Genomic DNA, 23,900 nt, shown 5'->3' with positions numbered 1-23,900 from the left:
TCAACACCTTTATCTTCTTCTCTGTCTGATTTTCCATGAGAGCCTCGATTTCTTCTTAAGGAAATATATCCATGTATTCCTTGAGAAGTCATCTATAAATGATACATAGTACACATAATTACCCAGTGATGGAACCTTCACAGGTCCAAACACATCACTGTGCACAAGCTCTAATATCTGTTTTGCTCTCTTACTACCAGAGGGGAAACTCACCTGATTCTACTTCCCATATACACAACTTTCACAAAAATCAAAATCTAGAGAGCTATTACTCATACCTTCTACCATACCTTTACCATGAAGTATTCGAAGGCCCTTCTCTCCAATATGTCCAAGCCTTTGATGCCACAGCATGGTCTTCTCTCTAGAGACCACTAGATTTTCTTCTCCACTTTTAGGAACCAGAGAACTATTGCACCCACCAATAACAGTGCTACCTTGCAGCTTGTACAGAGTTCCAATCTGAACTCCCCACATCAATACCAGTGCTCCCCGAACCATCTTGTAGGCATCCTTCTCAAACACTGTTTTTACACCTGCATCATCCAGCTTGCTAACATAAATCAGATTTATGGCTAATGCAGGAATATGTAGAACACCTGGAAGCATTCTAACCCTTCCACCTTGCATTTTCAACTTTACGTTTTCGCAAGCAATGATTCTAGCCTTCCAGTCATCCCCCAAGAAGACATCACCACCATCATATTTCTCATAATCACAGAACCACTCTCTATGGGGAGTGAAGTGAAAGGATCCACCTGAGTCAATCAACCATGCCTCGTGATCTACATGTGTACTTGAAGAAGCCAAGTACACATCCCCACCTTCATCTGAGGTGGTTTTCGCCTCTGCAGAAGGAGCCTCATTAGATCCCTTTCCTTTGTCAGGAGGTTTAGATTTATAATCCCTTTTGTAGTGCCCTTCCTTTCCACATTTCCAGCACACCACCTTTATAGTTTTTCCTGGAGATTTAGATCTCCCTTTAGATTTATATCTCCCACTCGATGACTTATTTTTGTTTCTGTTCTGGGTCCGCCCTCGTATAGACAAGGCATCACCATTTTGGCTCTCCATATTTTTTTGTCTCATCTCCCCCGCCAGCAAGGATGAGACTATTTCATCAAAATGCAAGGCAGTTGCATTGCTACCTATTGCAATAACTAGACTATCCCACAAATCTGGTAGAGAACACAACAAACTGATGCACTTATCTTCATCTAAAATTCTAATATCAATAGATGCTAACTAACTTACCACAATATTAAATGCATTCAAATGCTCTGTCACTGAGTCTCCATCTTTCATCCTCATGTTATATAGCTTTTTCTGTAGGAACAGTTTATTCACCAGAGACTTAGATTGGTACAAAGTCCCTAACTTGTCCCACAAAGCCTTCATTGTAGCTTCCCCTGATACATTCAACAATACTGAATCTGAGACACACAATCGTATTGTGCTCTTTTCCTTCTTATCCAACTTCTTCCATTCTTCATCGGACACTCCCGTTGGTTTAGTACCCAGATCTACCGCGATCCACTGATCTTTATCCACCAACAGATCCTCCATCTTGAGTTTCCACAACTCAAAACTTTGATCATTAAATTTCTCAATCTCTATCTTTCCACTGCTCGCCATCTTCTTTCACCACCAGAATCAATCTCGCAGATCTCCCATTGAACAGGGTCTACCATAGGCTCGAGCGAAACCCCTCAACAACAAAGGCGTCCCCTTGAAGCCAAAACAGCTTTGATACCAAATGTAGGTTTTAACCCTGTACAGAAATTATCTACATATGAATTCTAAAAACACAGGAAATAAACAATACGAGATCATAACACATAGAACACATATACACAGAGATTTTCCCCTGGATCCCAAACCGGGACTACTGGCTTGATTTTTCATTATTTTCCTTTCAATGTTACATACATATTTATACATGCCGAAGCATACAATACCATGGACTGAAAACCATCACGTCCAATACCATGGACCAAAAACTATCACATCCAATACCATGGACCGCAAACCATCGCATCCAAAAAAACATGTGCGAAAATCATGCACAAAACCATAGGTGGGTCCGCCCAACCTAACATAGGGTCCAAAACCAAAATTTTATGGGGCGCTGCCACGGACCCCATAAAGTGGGGTTGCGGGTGCCCTTCAAACCCCCTGTTAACTATGTGGAAAGAATATAACAAAACCTAACACTACTGTTGCTCTTCGAATTGTTGGAGGGCCTCCGTGGTGACATCCCTCACCATTTCTCCAATATCATGCAAATCCCCTTCAGTGAGGGTGATTGGGTCGAAAAATGTCTTTGATGCCTTTGTTTTCCTTCGTGGCACTGCCTACTCTAGCGGCCACGAATGCTTGAGTTGGGTGGATGTCGTCTGTGGGTCTGCGCCACCTTATTCTATCTTTGTTTCTGCCTCAATTCCAGGCGAAGGTGACTTCTGTCCTTCGCGCTCTTGTCCTCCTGTTTTCTATTGTTTTGCTAGTTTTTTGGCATCGTGCTCTTCTTGGGCCTTAGCCGCTGCTTCCTCCTTTCTGCACTTCTCTGCCAGCTGCAACATTTAGAGCTTTGTCTCTTCCTTCTTGCACTGTGTGGTGGACTTGTTTGTTTCCATCGAGGAACTTGCTAGAGTGCGCCATTCCGGTGGCCAAGACTCAAGGACTGCGAAAATTACATCATCATTCGCCAGGTACGGTAGGTTATGCCATGTCTTTGTAGGGTCCTTCCACGCCCTGATAAAAACATGGTGAAAATCCACTTTGAATTTTGCAAAGCTCTGTAAATAGGCATATACCATGGGCAATAACTGCGGCTTACAATTGATCCCCATCCGGATATTCATCTCCATTAAGACCCAAAGATCTTGCTTTCTTTTATTCATTGTGCATCCTTGGTCACCCACAATGAAGCGTACTTCGCTGCCTCTGGGAGGTCCAACGCGACCGAGGGGAATTGGTTGTCTTCAGGCAACTCCCATGCCACTAGTTCGATCGACAACAGGAGCCACACATAGTGAAACATTTTTCCCTGATCCTGTGCATCGCAACAGTTTGCAAGGAAATCACCGCATAAATAGTTCGCCCAGTTGAACTAGACTTCTTTCGCACATTGGGCCGCTTGTGCAATCATAAGCACGGGCACCTCATCCACGCGACACTTCCGCATCACTTTCCCTGCTAGTATTTGCGTCGCGACCTTGACTGCGGGGTTGCTAATGCTAGAGATGACATATCCTCGTTTCTTCTTCTCCAACTTGAACTTCTTCTTCAGCGCTTCTGCGAGGGCCAACTCGCCACCTTTTCCTTCTAAATATTGGCTAGATCCTCCTCTGAGTAAGGCAACCGTGTGATTCAATGAATCAAGTCGTCTATGATGGGAATGGGCTCCTCCAGCCACAAACACTCATCATGCACCAAGTAGAGTAGCTGCCTGATGATGAATATGATCATTGGGGCACGGTGGTAGTGTGGCACCCAAAGCAATTTTAGCAACTTGGCTTTCTCTACACCCTTGATCCATTTGTGTGGCTCCAGTTCAATCATTCCAGCCGTTGCGTCAATTCGTCGGTGCATTAGCTGCTCAATTGCTAAATGCGGGAATTTCTCATGTTTCGCGAGGTCCCAATCTTCAAACTTTAGTACAGGAACTCGCCCTAAGTGTGCTCCCTCAAAAACAATATCATCTGGGAGCAATGGGGTTTGTAGGGAGCTCTTGTTCTCGTCTATGTCCTTTGTCACTTTGGCTTTACCCTTGCGCGGAGGAACATATTTTGGTAACTGGGTCATAGGGTCCGCACCCTAGGTTTCAACTTCCATTTCCTCGTCCTCCTCATCCACCAGGATTTCTTCAGATTCCTCCTTGTCAGCCTCTAGATTAATGGCCTTCCCCTTTTCTTGCAAGGTGAGATTGGTCCTCTGTAGGTTTCCTGGTGAGATGTGCACCAGTATCATAACATGCTTATCCTTCTTAGGTCTCGGTGTTCTGGGTGATTTAGGGACCTCAACTATTATTTCGGCGCTCTTTGGGGCTTCGTTTACTGCAATTTCCTGCGCGGCTTCCTTGGCTGTCACTGCTCTTGTGTCCATGGCTTCTGCGGGTGCTGACATAGCGCTATTCCACAATTCTTGTAGTGTCTCTAGTAGTTGCTCAAATAATTAATTCACTTTTAGAGTCTCGAATAGGTCTCGGTTCATGTATACTTGAGTGCACAACAACTCAATTCTCAAATTGCCAAGTGTTTTTCGCTGGACAACCACTTGTAATTTATAGGGCCTTTTGAATTCAAATTTGATCGTTCCCCCCACATTTGGTCCATTAATGCTAGATTGGTGGCAGATTTTCAAGAATCTAACCCATAAATATCGCCTTAAATGCCTACCACCCACTCCATTTGGCCTCAAACCAACCATCAAATAGTGAATAGTGACTTTAATGGTCACTTTCCAGCAAACTTGCGTGCTAGCGCAGCTGTCTTCGCATTGTTGCGGACCCTATGACACTTCGCTGCTTCACGCAGTCATGAAATCACATAGCTCCCGGGCAATGTAGTTTATAGTCCCGTGCCTCCTTTCAGCTACCTGGAGTGCTAAGATTGTACTTTTATCAGCTAGTCAGATGGTCGAGCCACCTGTGTATGGCTTCAATCAACTGCCCTTCAGCCTTCTTGGGAAGGGATCTCCATTCAACCTAACCAATTGGACTACGCCACCATCAGTAATCTCCTTAATAACATAGGGCCCCAACCAATGCATTTTGAATTTCCCTGGAAATTTATCAAACTTACTATCATACAATAGCACCAAGTCATTCACCTTAAAGGTGCATAGCTTAATATGTTGATCATGCCACACGTTTTTACACTATTTTTGGACTTGTTGGTGAAATCCAGCCAAAAATCTCTCTTCTTCCAGCTCTTCCAATTGCGCAAGCCTCTCTTCCAGGGCTCCGTGATCCATCATACCTGTGAGCGCTGCTATGCACATACTAGGCACAATGTATTCAATAGGCATTACAACTTCTACACCATAGACAAGCCTAAAAGGGGTTTGTCCCGTCAACTTTTTGCATGTTGTCCGATAAGCCCACAATACTGCAGGTATGCATAGGTCCCAATCACTTCGTTGAGCATTGCAAACCTTGTTCAACATGTTTTCAAGAACTTTGTTGAACACCTCCACTACTATGTTAGCCTATGGGTGATAAGGTGTGCTCTTTAGATGATACACCTGAAATTCTTCTGTCAGTGCATTAATTGTTTCGTTCAGAAAGTGCGTACCTCGATCGCTCATCAAGATCTTTGGACATCCAAATTGCATCATTACATGCTCAAATAGAAACTTCTCGGCAGTCGTGCCCATGCAATCCTTCACCGGTTGCTCTTCTGCCCAATGAGTCAAGTACTCAGTCGCAGTGATAATGTACCTCACACTTGTCTTTCCTTGGGGCTAAATAGGTCTTACAAAATCTATATCCCACTTTTCGAAAGGTTGCAACGTCATTTGTGGATTCAAAGGCATTTCATCCCTCCGTGATGTCCTACTTGTTCTTTGACATACGTCTCACGCCTTACAATATCCTTTTGAATCCTGATGAAGGGTTGGCCACCACAACCTTGCACGTAGAATCTTCTGCGTGATTGCTCTCCCTACATAATGTCCTCCCGCAGCGCCCCCATGAGCGTCTGCGAGGATGTTGCTTTGTTCAAACTCAGGTACATACCTTCGCAGTACCTCATTAGTCCCCATCTTGTATAGACACCCAACAATGATAGAGAAATATGCCACGCGTACCACTAATTCCTTCTTTTTCTGGATAGAGTATCCTTCTGGTGTAGTTCCTGTTGTTAGGAAGTGTATTATATCCTCAAAATGTCCATCCGCGATGCGCACAGCAAAAAGTTGCGCGTTAGGTAATCCTTCCTCCAAATTAGTGGGTTCCTCCCCTGTCTCAATGTGTGACAGGTGGTCAGGTCCCATGTTCAATCGTCCAGGCTTTACAACAACTTCAAAATTGTATTCTTGGAACAATAAGAGCCATCTGCAGATGCACCCCCCCAACACAGGCTTATTGACCAAGTACTTCAACACGGAGTACAGGTGCACCTGCTTAGGTTGGGGCTTTTCTCCATAGGCCAGCGTCCATTTGGCCAAATGTGCGTGTGGATCATTATGCCCATCGTACTTGTTTGTCAGTTGCATCTTAGGCTTCCCAAATCATGCTCTCATCATTCTCCTACCTTCACGGCAATCATCGAAACTCCCCTTGTGAGTACCCCACCATTTTGCGGGTGTAGCATGTAGTGCCTAGTCCAATGCCAGGAAGCGTTGCTTTTTTGGTACCTCCCTTTCAAATGTATCCAAAAATATATCTACGTCATTTAGGCCATCATAAATAGGCAGATTTCTTTCCTAAGACGACACATAGCTTAACGACCAGGTCATCATGTTGCAATTCAACGTAGTTACTTCGTGTAACCAATTCTGCCAACGTTTTATTTCTTCATCAAAATTCAAAGTGCAGGAACTCTCACACTCCCATGTAGTCCACCCATCCACGGTGGGATTCGCGCAGTCCTGGTCTCGCGTTGTTATATTATAGATGTAGTCCAGATCATCATCACTTTCATAATCGTGGACTGGTTCTGTGTAGTGCGATCCTTCAATAGGATCCAGGGGTATTATTATGCGCAGGGATTTCTTCTCAAAGATCACCTTTCAATTCTTCAGATTGATTACCCCGTTCATGTTAGTAGCCTAGTCGATTCCTAAGAGTGCAGGGTAGGGATTGTTGTCATCAACACTCTCTATTACTTCAAAATATTCCAGCGCGCTCGCTCCCTCGATATCCACAGTCACTCCCTGTAGCTACCCCATGGGTATGATTTTTTGCTGGTTCGCCATCCTCAACTGAATCAGAGACCATTGTAGTGCAGGTCTCCCCATTTTCTCCCATGTCTGTTTTGGTAGAACATTCGCGTTTGACCCCAAATCCAGAATGACTTGATCCATTTCGTATTCTCCGATCTGCGCAGTGAGTCTCATTTCGCACCCCATCCTTGTCTTATTCTTTCCGATCTTGCGGACTACATGCGGTTCACATGGCGCTGTCCCAACAGATCTATTGATAATTTCCTGTAACCCTTTCATAGCCTTACAGTCGCGCAGTAACTTCATACAGGTTTCCATGAAAGTTGTGAGCATAGAGGGGTCCATCTCTGGCTCTGTTTTATCCTTGCTTCCTGAAGTGGAGGCATCAGCGAAGCTCTTCTTAGCTTCCATGAATGCTTCACAAGCATGCTCCAAATCAAACTAAGCCTCTTTTGTTAGGGCTTTGCGAACCCATGTACTGTCCTTTGGTTGTTTCCCGTTGTCATCTCCTATCGCGATTCCACTTTGGAGCATTATATTTACATTCCGATCTTCCTCACACGGCTTAGACCTCATCATCTATAGGTTTTGAATCAGGGGAGGCAGTAGCGATCCTTTGTCACATATCCTAGCTATCAACGTAGGACAATATTCTGTTTCATGATCAAACAACATGCAATACTTTCACGACGGGCGCTTTGGATTAGTGCAATCGCGGGCATAGTGTCCTGGCCCTCTACAATTGTAGCAAATCAACTGTCCTTGATATCTACCAGGTCCTCCTCAGCCTCGGCTTGTCTGCGCCCCTGAAATCCTGTCTGCGCCATCCTTGAATTCTGGTGAAGGGGTCATGTTTCGGCCTGAACTCTGTAGGTGGGAGTTCTATCCATCATCAATTCATAGCTCTTGCAAGTACGCTCATCATGTCCTATCAATCTGCAAAATTTGTAGAACAATTGTTGCAGCGTTTGCACATACTTCTGTAGCAAGTGATAGTTATTTGTGGCATGTTTTCTGCCTACCTGATAGATAGCACACCATAAAGCAAGCACCATGCTAAGTCTTGCTTGAGATTTCAGCCTTAAAGGCATTGGTCCTCCTCGTGCAAGTTAATTTGTAAAGACCGGGTAGTGGTCTTTGTCATGACCCTGACTCTTGCATTTCAAACACCATACCTCCTCGCGCACCTCTGGTCGAACCGTCCTGTCCTGCTTCAGACTTTGCATCTCAAGGCATAGATTCTGTAGCTATGCGTGGATCTACTGAACTCCTAGATTAGGATCTTGCATCGGAGTCTCATGTAGTCTCATGGCAATCTCCAAGGCCTCTGCCTGAGTTGTTAGCTTCTGCTGCGACAACACGCTCCTTAAGTGGGGTAGTAGCGAAGCCACAAACCACTCGTGATGCTGTCCATCTATCAAATTCATATTGGCTTCGTGGATTTGACACTTCAATATTTGATCCAATTCCCATGGTGTCTCGTCTGGTTGCATCGTGATTTATTTGAATCCCACAATTGACTTGACTTGGAATTAGGCTTGCTAAATTCCCTATTTAGTGTTTCTTGGACGCCTGCTACTCTCACATTTGGGTTATCATTGGAGTACTTAATATACCAGGTCAGCGTGCGATCCTGCAGAGTGCTAACTAGTGTCCCTTTCTTTATATGGTCATCTGTAACACCTTGAGCTTCCCATACAACCCTTACAATGAACTAGAATTAGTCCGGATCCTCATTTCCCAAACCTTTGAACAAAGGAAACTTCACTGTGTTTTCCATATTGAATCACGGTGGTGGTGGAGGTGGTACAAGTGAAGTTGGAGGTGATGGCAGTGAAGACGGAGGTGGTGTGGGCGGAGGTGGTATTAGTGGAAACCCTTGTCTTATCAACTGAATAAAACTTCACAGAGAGACCTTCACTATCCCTTCTTCGTCCCCTCACAGAGGTGAAATCAAGGGGCTATACTCCAGATCCTTATTTCCGTCGTTTCTGTAACTTTTTCCACTTCGTGTAGTCCCAAACATCAAGGTAGCTGCATAACCCGTTTTTCGCACAACAACATTTGAATCGAAGTATTCAAAGATTTTACGTACTTACCTCATGGTCCCTTGAAAAGTTGTCGCTCTGCCTCGCTATAACTGACTGAGGTGTCGACCGCAAATTCAGTAAAAAATCCTCCTATGATGCAATCGAGCCAATGATCGACAACGCGCGCGATCTTATCCCCTGATGCTTCCAACCTTCACACTAGCTCTGGGGTCCACACAATAGGACCGTCAAGTTTCCACCTTCCTTGGCTATCTGCTAGCTTCACGATCCACTCGTATAGCTCAGTAGGGAAAGAGGCGAAAAATATTTCGTGGATCTCCATATACAGGTATCGGTCCAACCACTGTTCTTTTGACAGTTGCGGGTTTCTGTTTTCTTGTGCCGCAAACTCGTGAATCCTTCTGTCCAACTAGCCTTCGATTTCTTTCTTAGTTGGATTCGAGTGATAGGAATTCACACATATCTCATGTAGATTCTAATCCCGGTAACTGAACCATTTGTTGGCTTGAAGGGGCCTGACCCATTTTCAAAATTAGTTAGCCAAACAAATCCCTACACTACTGGCCCTTTCAGCATCAGCCCATAGAGCGCGGATTGAAGTCTCACCCGAAGCAGTAGGGGGGGATGCTGGAACCAAGTTTCCACACCCTTGAGATGGATGTGATGTCGTTTTATTCCAGTTATACCTGCCTTCGTGCAGGGTGCTTAGCCCTCCGTTCCACCCTTCAGTACCTTCACGAAAGGGTACAATCGTCTTCTGTGCAGCCCTAACTAGGGGTCGAAGTCCTTTCGCGCTGCTAGGGCAGCAAACTGCGATAGCTTCCTAACTATGTTAAGTGTCTTACTTGTCTTATTAACAAATCTTAGTTAGCTTCGCGTAAACGGATGTTCTTACTTGTGTTCACTTAACCAATACATTTACATACATTCACGCATCATATAAGCATTATAAGTGAAATTTATACCCAATATAACAGATGCATAAACAGGAAATAAAGACGCAGAAATTGTAGAATACTTCTCTTTATTGATAATTCTGAACAATTACAGACTCAACTCGCCCTGTGCACTTAGCTGCAGGGGTCTGTGTACTCAGCTGCAGACTTCTAGGCCTCTGCGCACTCAACTGCAGAGCCTCTACCTATGCTACGGCCCAAGACTTAGACTTCTACTTCAGAGCTATCTCTCATACAACATATCTTGCTTGATTCATTCCATTGTTCAATTAATGCCTCTAACTACTTAGAGCTTAGCTCTATTTGTACAATCCCTCTTCTACAGTCGAGATTACATTTCCAAAATAAGGGCAGACAATCTTATGATTCTTTAACATTCCGCGACCACAAAATGCGGAGTATTTACATTTGGATTACAAAATTGGACCAAAATATGGGATTTTAGCCCCAAAATTTCCCTTGGGGGATCTCTCGCTCAACACTCTGCATTTCTCAAACATAAGCTAGGAAAGTGTATTTTAGTTTGTTTAGTTTGTTGATAGACCCACTCATTGGGCTAGAGGGATCACCTCTATCCGGAGAGGGGATTTGCCTTTACAACAATCTATTGTGTTTTTTTATTATATTCAAAGCAATGAAGACACCCTTTTAGAAATTTGTTCACGATCTTAGATTTCCCATTGGATTGAAGATGGCAAGAGGAACTGTGAGCCAATTTAACACCCAAATAAGAAAATAATTTAGTCCAAAAAATTCTGGTGAAAATTAGATCTTTATCACTTATAATAATCTTGGGGATTCCATGTAACTCCTAAATTATTTCCACGAAAGTGGTGATTACTATACATGATTTAAAAGGATGAGAAAGAGAGAAAAATGGGTATAAATTATGAATTTTTCCCCTACTACCATGATAACATTTTTTCCTTTAGACATGGATAGACCTATAATAAAATCCACTAACACCTCTTCCTAAAATTGACTTAGTGTGGATAATGATTGTAGGAGACCTTAGGTCTTGATTACCTCTCCTTCACTAGTACAAATGGGGTCAAAATACAATGGATATTAGTCGGATATGCAACTTTTTTGCATTATCTATCTGACACATCGATGTTCATCCAATCGTTGCTGGAAATCTGTTGAATAGTTGATAGTTTAGTAATCATCGATGTTAAACATTTTGATTATATGACACATAAAAAAGAATTACAAATTAGTGTTTAGAAGTTGGTTTTGCAACCCTAAAACTTATCGGATATCCAACATGTTAAACATTTCATATACGATAGGTCTCGCACCAGTGTGCAGTCATATATACAACACATAGGTTGTTTTGTCCGATGGGAAAAACTGATGTTTATACATTGGGTAATCGACGATATAGGTAAATTGTGCGACAAGAGTGTTAGCGCTCTAATGCTTGCATGTCATCGTATGTGCAATGGACACAATTTCTATTCAAAGGGAAAACCAAGTTTTAGGTTTAGGGTAATCGACAATATAAGTAAATTATGCAATATGAGTGTTATCGATTAGATGCTTTCATGTCGTCGGTAAGGTGTCCGTTATGAAACAGACAAGTGTTGTGTCCGATGGGAGTGTTGAGCTACCGATTCTTCTATCCATCAATTAGGGCGACGATTATCCGACAAGTACTCTAACCGATAGCCATCAAATATTTAATGGTTGACCTTTGTTGTCACAACTTCGATGAAGGTATGCATTATATATATATATATATATATAATATAGTGTTAGCATCGATTATTTATACGGGAGAAACTATATGTTACTCGTAATTTGTGGAGCCCCTGTAAGATATATCCATCATGGATCTTTAATGTGATATCCATTGTTATTTTATTTTTGGATCAAAACTCCAAACCTATATAGAGGTTTAGGGGAACCCCTCTTGTGAAGTAACTATGAGAGAGGAATGCAACTACTTAATGGAGATCAACTAATGGGAATTGGCACCTCTTCCTACATATAGGTCTGCCATGACTAATATGGTATTTTTGTCATTGTTTCTTTGTTTCGAGATCATCTAAGATGATTATAGGATCAATTTGATTCATTCCATAAATTCTAGTGACATTTTTGATATATTTTAGATGATTAGTTGCAAGTAGGTTCCCACTTCATTTCTTTAGAGAGTTAATATAGAGGATGGAAATGCTACAACATTAGTGTACTCTACCAAATATCAATGGTTGATTAGGGGTATTTTAAACCTTACACATTCTATAAAAATCATCTCCTATGTAGTTGGATCATTTTTGGATACATGCATGAGCAATATGATCTAAACTAGGAAGAAGCTAAGATGATTCTTAGACATGTGACTACAAGTTATGGTTTACACTATGCAGTAGGGTCTTCCTTATATATTGTTGATTACTTAGATTCATGTTAAGATAGTGAAAGAAAATATTGCAATTCCACATGAAGATATGTTCTCTACCTTGGTTTCAATCCCATGTGTTGGTCAACCAAGAAGCATACAATATTGATCTTTCATTAGTAGGGGTTGAATATAGGGGTGAAATGAACATTTTTATTCAATCCATTGCTTCTAAGACATATTTGTAGATATTAGTATACAAGTTCAACTTCCTAAGTGATATGATGTGTTAACCAAAATACACTCAAGTTTTATAGAGACCGAGTTTAGAGACAATGGACAAAGCACATTAACATTCACATGAACTACATCAGAGAGAAGATGAATAAATGAGTAATTGATATGAAGTATTTCCATTCTTTTGAGTATTATATAGACATATTCTCCAATATTTTCATGCAACAAAGATTCAAATCTTTGTGGGAGCTCTTAGGAGTGAAGGACACATGTTCTTAGTAGTTGAACTTTTTGATAGAAGCACTCTTATTTTGAGTGGGGGGGGGGGGGGGGGGGGGGGTGGCTTATTCCCACTAAATTTTTCCTCCTTACCTAGCATTATATTTTATTTATGTTGGATATTAGTGCCTAATATGGTTGAAAATTTCCAAGACTCATTAACTATGATACTCCTCAATTATGCTTAAGGGGGGGGAGGGGTCGTTGGCATCATTTAAACTACTATCAAGTTCATCAAATTCAGTCTACAATTGCAAATATTTTGGTCTTATATTATAGGGCATATCTACAAGTGTGAAGAAGCCTAAGAAGGTTATATTGGCTATAGTTTGGTTCTCCTCGAGGGTTCATTGATACAATGACTTGGATTGCTTATATATATCTTATCGATACTCTTGTTGATAATTTCAGAGAGCTTTGCTCTCCCTTTTGTGATCACTTCTGAAGTTGATTGTGTACATTTTTTGGGAAGTTAGTTAGTTATTACAGTGGTGAATTCAACCCTCCTTGAAAATGACTCTAGGAATTCAATTCAGCCCTCTTATTCATATTGTTCTTGGTTGACAAAAGTGACATCTCGGCCAACAAATATGAAATCGGACAACAAATATGAAGTCGGCCTGGAGAGGCCTAGTAAATCCCTTGGAAGACTATCTAAAGAGGAAGACTTCGACCTCCTAGAAAATCCTACCACAAAGAATGCAATATCATGATATATGTATACTGCAGGATCATTGTGATATGGTCATAAACCTTAGATAGTGAATCTTAGAAATAGAGCTACAAAATGTGAGCCTCAAATCATAAGTGTGAACCATACTATACATGAGAGAAAGACCCATAAATAAGTGTGAACCATACTATTCATGAGCTACAGAACATGAAATAAAGAGCCAGAAATAAGTGTGAACCATATTGTAAATGTGAACTATGACTAATCACAGATAAACACTACGCTAATAATGGAAATTAGAGAATAAACACTTCAATAAAACTTTGAGTTGATCAAGAGGTCCATGGGAGCATGTATTTATGATTGAGTGAACAGGGATCAAACAAAGCCATAAATTACTTCACATAGATAAGTTGATTAATTCAAGTGAAATGGATACAAGTCTTGGACATCGAATGATCATAAATGTTTGAATACCATGTGAAATGCAACAAATAAAGGTATCAAGAATGCAACACATAGACCAACCTTATATTTAATTATTATGCTATTTTACCATTAACACGGGAATATTTCGCTAACTTGTGGGGTTATACGTTTTTCCTCTCCCTTTCATACCAACATCAAGGTACTAACTAATGACATGGTTCTTTGTAAAATCTAATAGGCTCTATGTCTATAGTTATCCATAACTTTTCCCCTGCATCACCCTTAGGAGCATGTGCTTATTCCAGATACCTATTTTGAGATTGTTGCTTCACATTTCATTCATGGTACCCCAAGGGTGATTTAGTCAATCCAATAAGCATTCATTCATGCAAAGGAATTCCACATGATAACATTCTAAGACATATGTGGTCATCATCTAAATCTCTATATTTCTTTACAACTTTCCAAGCTTTTGTTTCATCTTTAAGTTCATTATGAATTTTTTCTATAGCATTGATTACAAGCTTAATAAGAAATATTTTGGAACCTATCCATAAGTAAGCAATGTGATCAAACTTCTTGAAATGGATGTTGTGCTCGAATTATAGCTCATTCCATAGATTTCCAAGGAGGTGATAATTGGGTAACGAACATAATTTTCATCTCTTACAACTTTTATCATTGATTCTCGAAAATGGATCATTTTACATGGAAATATTATATTAACAAGAAATGTTACTTTGAATACATAGCCATTATAGAAAATATAACAATGAATGAGAAAGGGGTAGACCTTTGAAGTCGAATTGCTTAAACATTTTCCTCCAAATACATTTTATGGGCATTATGAAGCCAATTTTTTGTTGAGTCAAAGTCAAAGTCATTTTTATAACAAACCCTTCTTGGGATCCTTAAGGTCAAGAAAGGAAAAAAGGGTTTTTTGTCTAAATATCTCCTCCACCAAATGACATCCTTCTCCCAAAAGGATTACCGTTCATCCTTCAAAGTTGGCCTCCAAATAGAAGATAATGTCGACCTTCATTACAAGCATACAAAACAGGTTCAAGTCAAATTGTTCATGTCAGATCAAATGCATAGTAACAAATAAGTATAAATAGCCTACTATTTCACCATTTTAAGGAGAGAAGTGAAGTATTCATTAAATAAGTAAGAGAAACTATTACATGACCGAGAAATGTAGAGGAAGTCGAGAATCTTAGACGACTATTATAGAGAGGAAGCCAAAAATGTGAATTGCATAAACATTTACAGGGAGGCCGAAGTTCCTTGTTTCATAGATTATTACAGAAAGGGTTGAGACTATTTCATAAGGAAGACCAAGGTCGAGATTTCTGAAGTAGGACTTCCAATACTATTACAGGAGGGTTGAAATTTTGAAGTTGAAATAGAAGGAGCCAAGAACCATGATTGTAGAGACAATTGCAAGAAGAACTGGTATGGTGGTTGGAGTAAGTTTATTTCTTTATTCAAAGGGTCAAGTGTGTCTCAACCTGATTTAATCTACTAGAGAAAGAGTTGAATGGGTTTTCTCCTTCATAGGGGTTTTACCCTGGCTGTGCACCTACATCTTGTGTTCTTGTCTTTATGATATTCATGTCGGAATTTATTTTATGAAAGGAACACTAACATAATCAACATATAATTTCACAAGTAAATGTCAAGATACGAGAAATAAAATTGAATAATCTAACTCACATAATGCCCTAGATTTCTCAATAAATGAGAGATATTGGACCTCATTTGAGTCACACAAGTAGTTCAGTCTCTCCAAGAAGTCCAAGGAAAATTCAAAGAGAGAAAGAGGTTAAGGATAGAAAGGAAAGAAATAAGTTATATGTGTTTGTGTTGTGCATCAAATCTTTGTTTGGCAAGCTCGCACGTATGGGAAGAAGGTTACCTCTGTTCAAATTTCAAGCTAGAGAAGAGCAGCAGTTCGAGTTATAGACTAAAGCATTGTTGTTTGGGTGGCTAGCCTATCACTTGGTGAGTTATCTTGGTCAAAGGTCTTGGAAGTATTTTGTGAATTTATATAAGAAGAGATCTTTCTTTGTTTTTCCCCGGTGGAGGGATTTTTCCCTAGCCTAGATATTATCTTTGGTGTTCTTATTTGCATTGTGATATTATTTATTGGCATTGTCTTGATGATGAACATAAAATAAATGATGATGATGAAATAACATTATATCACAAGAATTGTCAATTTAACAATAGAAAACATTATAAAAGAAACCCTAATTCTGTTTTCCTTAGTTTTTCTCAACATCTATGGTCTTGGAAGATTTGCAATGTAGAAATAAAAAATTACTTGAAATCAAATGCAACACAAAATTAAATTACATGCCTGGTAGCCAAGCGCTTGGTGGGCTAAGGTTGAGCAGTACTTCGATGATTTTTTGCGACTCCAACCATAGTTAATCTTTAAAATCTATATATGTGAATGAAAGTACATGCAAAACAAAGGAAGGAGGAGAAGTTATATGTAATAAATAATTAATAAAATAGAATAAAAATTATAATAGTTCCATATGCCCAGTTAATAGATTAAGAGTTTCTCCTACTTCCCTGCATTAAAAATGACAGTTTGTGGTCTTTCACTAAAAAAAACACAATTGTCAAAGAAAGACAAATACTACATGAATTTTTTTCATGGAAAGTTTGTTATTTCTTATAAAAATTTATGTAACTCCCACTCGGCCAAGGCATGCAACACAAATATCAAACAAATTTTGTTGTCTCACCTAAACCCTTACCATTTTGAGCTATTTTATTTAGATAGTTGTTCCACTTCATCATTCGAATTCAAACTAGTTGTACTACACATATTCATGAGACCAATGAGGCAAACTTAGATTAGATTTGACCAAATATTAAATTTAATTGCATGAATAAATAATAATTAGAAAGACTTGTGTGCCTGAATACTTGAATGAGCTTCTCTTGGTTTTGAGAATAAATTGTTGGAGTAGTTTAACCTTGGAGCAAAACACCCTCCATTTGACGAAGCAACAACGAAGTCAACATTGACTTTGTTGTTTCTCTGTTGGATTGAGGGTGTTTTGCTCCAATATTATCCAAATTCCAATTTATTCTCTATTGCATAGGGCCAACCATGTGAAGGTGGAAGCTCTCATGGCCTACCCCCTCCTCACATCACTCTTAATTCCCCATTACCAAATCTATCTAGTATATAGGAAATAGTTTAAAACACGACATTAAGATACATAAAAAAACAAATAGAAAACATTCATTCATTCGTAAATCCACAAAATATTTGATCTAAATAAATTTTATCATAAAAATATGTTTACATAATATGAAACAATGTCATGTACATAAAGAGACATATAACCATTATTTATTAACATATAACATGCATTGATTCATTCATTAATCATAGACACAAAAAACTTAATATAAAATTTTTTTATCATCAAAAATATGTTTTCATAATATGGTATGTGATGTTTCTAATGATATAGCTATTACAATCATTTCTTTTTATTTCTCTTTATTTTTGATAACCTGGTCGTGTACTCATGACATTGTCGAGGCTACTACAATAGGGGTAGATCATCAACTGTAGCAAAAAAGAAATGTTAAATTGAGATTTTTTGTTATTATGCATTAATAGAAATAGCATTAGAGTTTTCTTTAACTCATGCACTAGTTGACATGGTAATTTAAAAAAGGAAGCAATTACCACAATATCAAAACATAAAAGTTTAATTTTGTAGATACTTCTCATACAGAGCGTCGATACTGGTGAAGACAACTAATATTTCCTTCCATATTCACACGTAGTGTGTATGGAATATATGCAGGAGTATGTTTGGAATTCATAGGTGCCACAAACGCTACTGGTGAAGACGGGAAGCAATATTGGTTGTCTTGATCAATATTGATGCTTTGTTTGAGAAATATCTATAGAATTGTACTTTTCCATTTTGATATTGTGGTAATTGTTTCCTTTTTTAAAGTTTTGAAGATCAGTTCTAAGTTTTGTTAACGTCTGTCATTTCGTTTTTAAACAAGAATCAATAATGGATTGTGGAGATGCTATAATGGTTGAATGTTGTATTTGCCAAGAAGAGGACAATAAAGGAAATATGGACAATATGAAACAAAATTGTTCTAATATGGAGGTTCTAATATAGACAATATGAATACCTAAATGCGCTCCTCTTGGTTTTGAGAATAAATTGTTGGAGTAGTTTAATCTTGGTCAAGAAAACCTCCCTCCACTTGACGAAGCAACAACAAAGTCAACATTGAATTTTTTGTTGCTTTGTTGCATTGAGGGTGTTTTTCTCCAAAATTATCCAAATCCTAATTTATTCTCTACTGAATAGGGCCAACCATGTGAAGGTGGAAGCTCTCATGTGCCCCTGACCTCCCCCACCCCCCCATTCATTCATTCGTAAATCTGCAAAATATTTCATCTCAATAAATTTTATCATTAAAAGATATGTTTACATAATATGAAACAGTGTCATGTCATGTACATAAAGAGACATATATAAATTATGCATTAACCTATAACATTCATTCATTCATTAATCATAGACACAAAATATTTAGGGGCTTAAGTGAATAGATAAGAGGGGTTTGTATAAAATATTTAGGGAAGAGTGTAGTCAATAATGTTTTTAGATACTTAAAATGAGAAATTTAATAGCATTGGAAAATTAATAATTGCACATTTATCCTTCAATAGATTAGGTCTCATCAAAACAACATGCATGAGAATTGTTTTTTAAACTAGGCATTTGAATTGTTGCACCCTTTCAAAAATACATAAACAAATAAATATTAATCATGATTAAAGACTGAAATTCACTTTCTGAATAGGGTATCTGAATTAAGTTTGAAAACACATTGTTAAAAGATCAGACCTAGTCCAAAAACTACAGTCACCGTACTTGAATATGACAAAGCGGTCTTGCACATACATATATAAGATATGAAGTTTGAATAAAATAGAGAATATGAATAACTTGTAGGAGCCCATACCTATGACGGAATGTTTGCAAGATCTTATGAATATGGATTGAGGTCAATAAACTACCTTCATTAAACCTATACTAATTAACCTAGACTTACTATACCACTTGAAGCTAGAGAGCCATGCAAATAGTGGAAGGCTACAAGTCTTATAAATTTCCATAATTTGAATAGAACCTCAGATCAATACTATGAAATTCAATGATTATTGGGATAAGCATGAGATGAGTTGATACACCATACCATGAAGCGTCAAGATTAGTCTCAATATAGACTAGTTGACATTGTTGGAATGGCTGCTATATTAATTTCTACTATATTTATTGTAAATAATCTATATATTGGTTGCATTTTTTAATCTATATTAGTCTAGAAAAAATTCTAACATATATTAGTTGTAAAATCACAACAATTTGTGATTATGATGACAATTTAAGTACACATCAGTGTAATGTGCATGATGGGATGTATGAATTGTCCTCCACACATTGCCCATAAATTATTATAACCTTGAATGGGCTAGCACTGGTCTGTCATCACCATCTCAAAATTACATGAAAATTTACCAAGTCTGTCAACATCACTTCACACTGCTTCATAGATGACCCCTTCCACATATTATATGCATGAATTTCTGGCAAACCATCCCCTCTACCTATCCTATGATTGATTGTGATAATAGGTGAACAAAGTACAATTTATAAGTAGGGGATATTGTCAACAAAGATATGTCAATTGTCCTTTATTCACTTGTTGTCATAATCAATCATAGGATAGGTAGAGTGGATGGCCTTCCATAAATTCATGCATATAATCTGTAGAAAGGGTCATTCATGAGATAGTGTCAAGTGATGATGACACAAATTGTAAATTTTCAACTGTCAAGTCATTTTGAGATGATGAGATAGACCAGTGCTAGCCCATTTAAGGTTATAATCATTGAAGATAATTCATACGTCCCACCATGGACATTACACACATATGTACTTAAATTTTCATCATAATCACAAATTGTTGTGATTAGGCATGACGCAGGAGTAGATAACACCTAAATTAGGAGTGTGGTAGTGTATGTTGGAGTGGGAAAGGTATACAAATTAGGATATGATTTAATTATCTTGGGCACAGGTTATGTAAAGGTTTAGTTTAACACAAGGATATAATTACAGGCTCTTCATGTTCATAATGTAGTTAATTGACTTGTACCAAACATTTATCAAATATATGGTATTCTACACCCTCCTTGTATCACAAAAAATATGTTTACACAATATGAAAAAAAATAGTTCTAATTTTTTGCAATGGAAAAATCACAATTTTTTATTAAAATGGTATAAATTTACATGTGCACATGCCATGAGGCATTCAACCCCGTAGTAAAAAATGTGGTACTCATAAAAACGGGCTCTAAATAAACAAGTTCAATCATTTTTTTATCAACTTTCTTTCTCTTTTTTAACATGTAATTAGCCATGATGTCTTGATCTTGGGCCCCTTCAGTTGTTTTGGTCTCTAGTGTAATATATTGTATTGCTGACCTAGTCCTATGACTATGCTACTGTAAGTGGGGCCGAGCATCAACTGCAATAAGAAAGAAATGTTAAATTCATATTTATAGTTATTATTATTACAATTTTTTTATTTATAAAAAGAGTAGTATAGTGCTCTTTACTTGCTTCGGTAGAAGAGGGAAGCATAATGCTTTCAAATGTGACCATATCTTCCTCCTCTTCTCTTACCACATCATATACATTCTCTTGTGTACAAACAAGAAAGGTTATAATTAATACACCATTTGCATTTAAATATTTCGAATTTTATTCCACACTACATTTTTTTATAACACATGAAATACCTCCAATACTGAATTGAACATCAATCTCAAGATCAGGCACTCCACCATCAGTAGGCTCATGTGTTGTATCTACATTGTTTTCTTGCTTTTTATAATCAAGCACATTAATTTATGGCAAAAAATAATAACCAATAAATTGTACAAGTAATGATTTATAAATGTTATTCATTGCTTTTATTTTCCTGAGTGTTATGTTGGGTGCTAGAAGACTATGAAGACGCCAAGCTTGTCCTCCATTCAACCATGACTTGATAGTCGTACTTGAAAGCAAGCTTTAGGTCTTCCTCCATGGGAGCCTCTTTGAATTTTGTCCCTTGCAATTTTGCATTAGAACATGAATTTTTCTTCTTTTGTGATATTAAATTAAAATTGTTAACAATTTATAATTTGAATGCAAATTATTTTTATATACTTACAATTTTTATGGCTAGTTTCGAGTAACCACCTGGGACAAGATGATGTTGCCCATGTTTGACTATTCTAGGCTGTTTGGATTTGGAAGTATTTGGGATACTATATTAAAAACATTGAAAAACTTAATTATATGTTGTAATGATGATAAAGCATCATAATTACATTATTGAATGTGCCTCATACCTTCCTGGTCTAGGTGGAGCCTTCCCTGCTTTTTGAAGTGCCTTCTTGTGTGCATCTTACACAAGCGCTCTCCAGTCCATTTATGTAATCAGTGGAAAACGCTCATGCGACCTGACCCTTTCTAATTGAGACCTATACTGGTCCCGCAAATATTTTAAATGTAGGCCTGACGTAACTCCAACTTTGTTGAAGCTACCGTCATTGAACATGTGAACAATCTTGTTAATAAGATCCTCTTTTAACTTGGAACTTTTGGATAAATTCCAGTTTATGTGAATGGTCGGCCTAAATATTTCCAAGGTCATGTCATACAAACACCTATAAAATTCATCATTTCCTGTAAAACGATATTATCATTAGTTTAAAATAATCACATACCATACATTAATTTCATTTAGGTTGTACTTAATATTTAAAACACTTCTTAAATACCCATAAATTTCCCTATTTTCATAGGGACATTATCATCATCTACCAAAAATGTGATCGATAGCGATCCCATACTAGTAACACAAGAAGATCCAGGAAAGCTCATTTCAAATTGTGTAATTGTATCATGCTTTGCATCCACAACATCTTGTGTAGATCATGACGTACGTTGTTCAGGGGGTGCAGATCCTGTTGTGGGTGGTTGAGTGGTTGTACCGGTATAGGTGGAGCATCGGCGCTGCTACCAAAACCGACCTGACCCATAGTCGTAGCATGAGGATTTTACTCCACCAAAAATTCCTATAAAATAAAGAGTTTTTCTTATAAAGGATGAGATAGGATGGGAGCAGGCGCGTGAGGGTTTGGGTTAGGGTTTCAGGAACCCTCTGCAGTTTCTGAAACCGCGCAGGACTCCGTTTACTCGCTCAACACAGCTGCCGTTTACCTTTCAACCGCCTAGCGCACCACCACCGCTACGAACTGGTTGACCTTTCGGGAGAAGGAAGGTTTTTCTGCGCCGCATCTCACGGTTACAACCCGCGATGGTTTTTAACTTACCTGCCCAGCTCGGTCCATTTATCCTGAGCACTGTCATTTTCTCCGGTTTTTACTATTATCTGAGGTGTCCGCCGTTCCGAGAAGCAGCTGGCGTAATGGAGGATCTCGAAGCTGTTGATTATTCCGAAGACCCGCTGGAGGGGGTATCCATCTGGCGCTCCTCCTTCTCCACATCAGAAGGTATGTACAGTTCTGGCCTCACCGAAAACTACTCTTCGTACTCGCTTGGGGAACAGTCAAGGTCATATCGTGTGGTCCTCCCGGATGTACCTCCTACCTGGTCTGCGCTTTCAACCCCCCCCCCCCACTCTCTGGCAACCCTCGGTTTCGTTTCTGGCTGTTTGAACCCTAACCCTGGTTTTGATCCCTCGGCGTCTGGTACCATTTCCCGGCCGTTTTTACCCCCATCGCTGCCCATTGCCACGGCCGGTTTCACCGGGTCACTTGGTCCTCCGTCCGGAAGCTTCACCACTGTTCCCCCGCTCTCTGGTCCCTCCCTGTTATCGGCGGCATCCAAAACCCTTCCTCCTCGTACCTAAACCCTCCCCCCGATTGTTACTGGCCCTCCCCTAGGCCGGCCACATAACCTACCTCCCCCTCTGGGCCCTAAAAAGAAGTACAGGTGTTTCAAATCAAAGGCGGATGACATCTTTCTCAGGCTTGAGGAGGACATTCAGTGGGGTGAGACTATGGAATTTGCAGACAGGGTACTGGTTGGGCGCATCAGAGGACGGAACTACTCAGTAGCACGTTTGAAGACCTGGGCAACTGAAGTTTGGGGACAACATTTGGTGGACATCCCCTTCGTGCAAACATTCGTGAGGGGATGGTTCGCGTTGAGGTTCGCTCATGCTGATCATACCAATTGGGTCTTGTCCTCTTACTGGCACTTTGAACATGCTCCGGTGCTCCTTAAGCGTTGGACTCCCTTATTCGACCCAGAGACAGAGCAGATTGGCATCGGACCCATTTGGATTCGACTCCCAGGCCTACCACTCCAGTACTGGTCAGAAGACATCTTCCGGCGGATTGGCAATGCGATTGGCTCCTACATGGACTATGATAAGTCCTACCAGCACACTGGCATGATGTCTTACGCCCGGATTCTTATCAATCTGGATACCAGGGGAGGACTACAAGAGTTCATCACCATTCAATGGAGAGACACGGCACGCAAACAAATTATCGACTATGAAGGTATCCCGTATCGTTGCCGTAGATGTCACAAAGTGGGACATCTATATAGGGATTGTCCACTCCTCCGGAAAAGAAGGGAAAATGTACAGGAAGGGGAGTCCGAGCATCCCTTGGACCATCCTCCCAGGCAGAATTCGGAGAAGAATCAAGAGGAGCAAGCTGATGTCGATGGAGATCCCAAAGGTCCACCCGATAATGCTGAAGCTGCTAAAGAAACCTCAGCTTCTCTTCCACCATCGCCTGCTCCAGTACACACAACGATAACACAGGAGGACAACACGACGACAGGTATGTTTTTTTCATCCCCCTCTCCTTTGCCTCCTGAATCTTACAAATCTATTGGCATTGCATCTCATCACATCATCTGCACGTCTCCACTATCGGC

Source organism: Pinus tabuliformis, chromosome 5_1 (assembly GCF_031772625.1).
Source record: "Pinus tabuliformis cultivar Carrire ecotype Pingquan chromosome 5_1, CPIR1, whole genome shotgun sequence".
Lineage (NCBI taxonomy): Eukaryota > Viridiplantae > Streptophyta > Pinopsida > Pinales > Pinaceae > Pinus > Pinus tabuliformis.
This window is presented reverse-complemented; position numbering follows the sequence as displayed.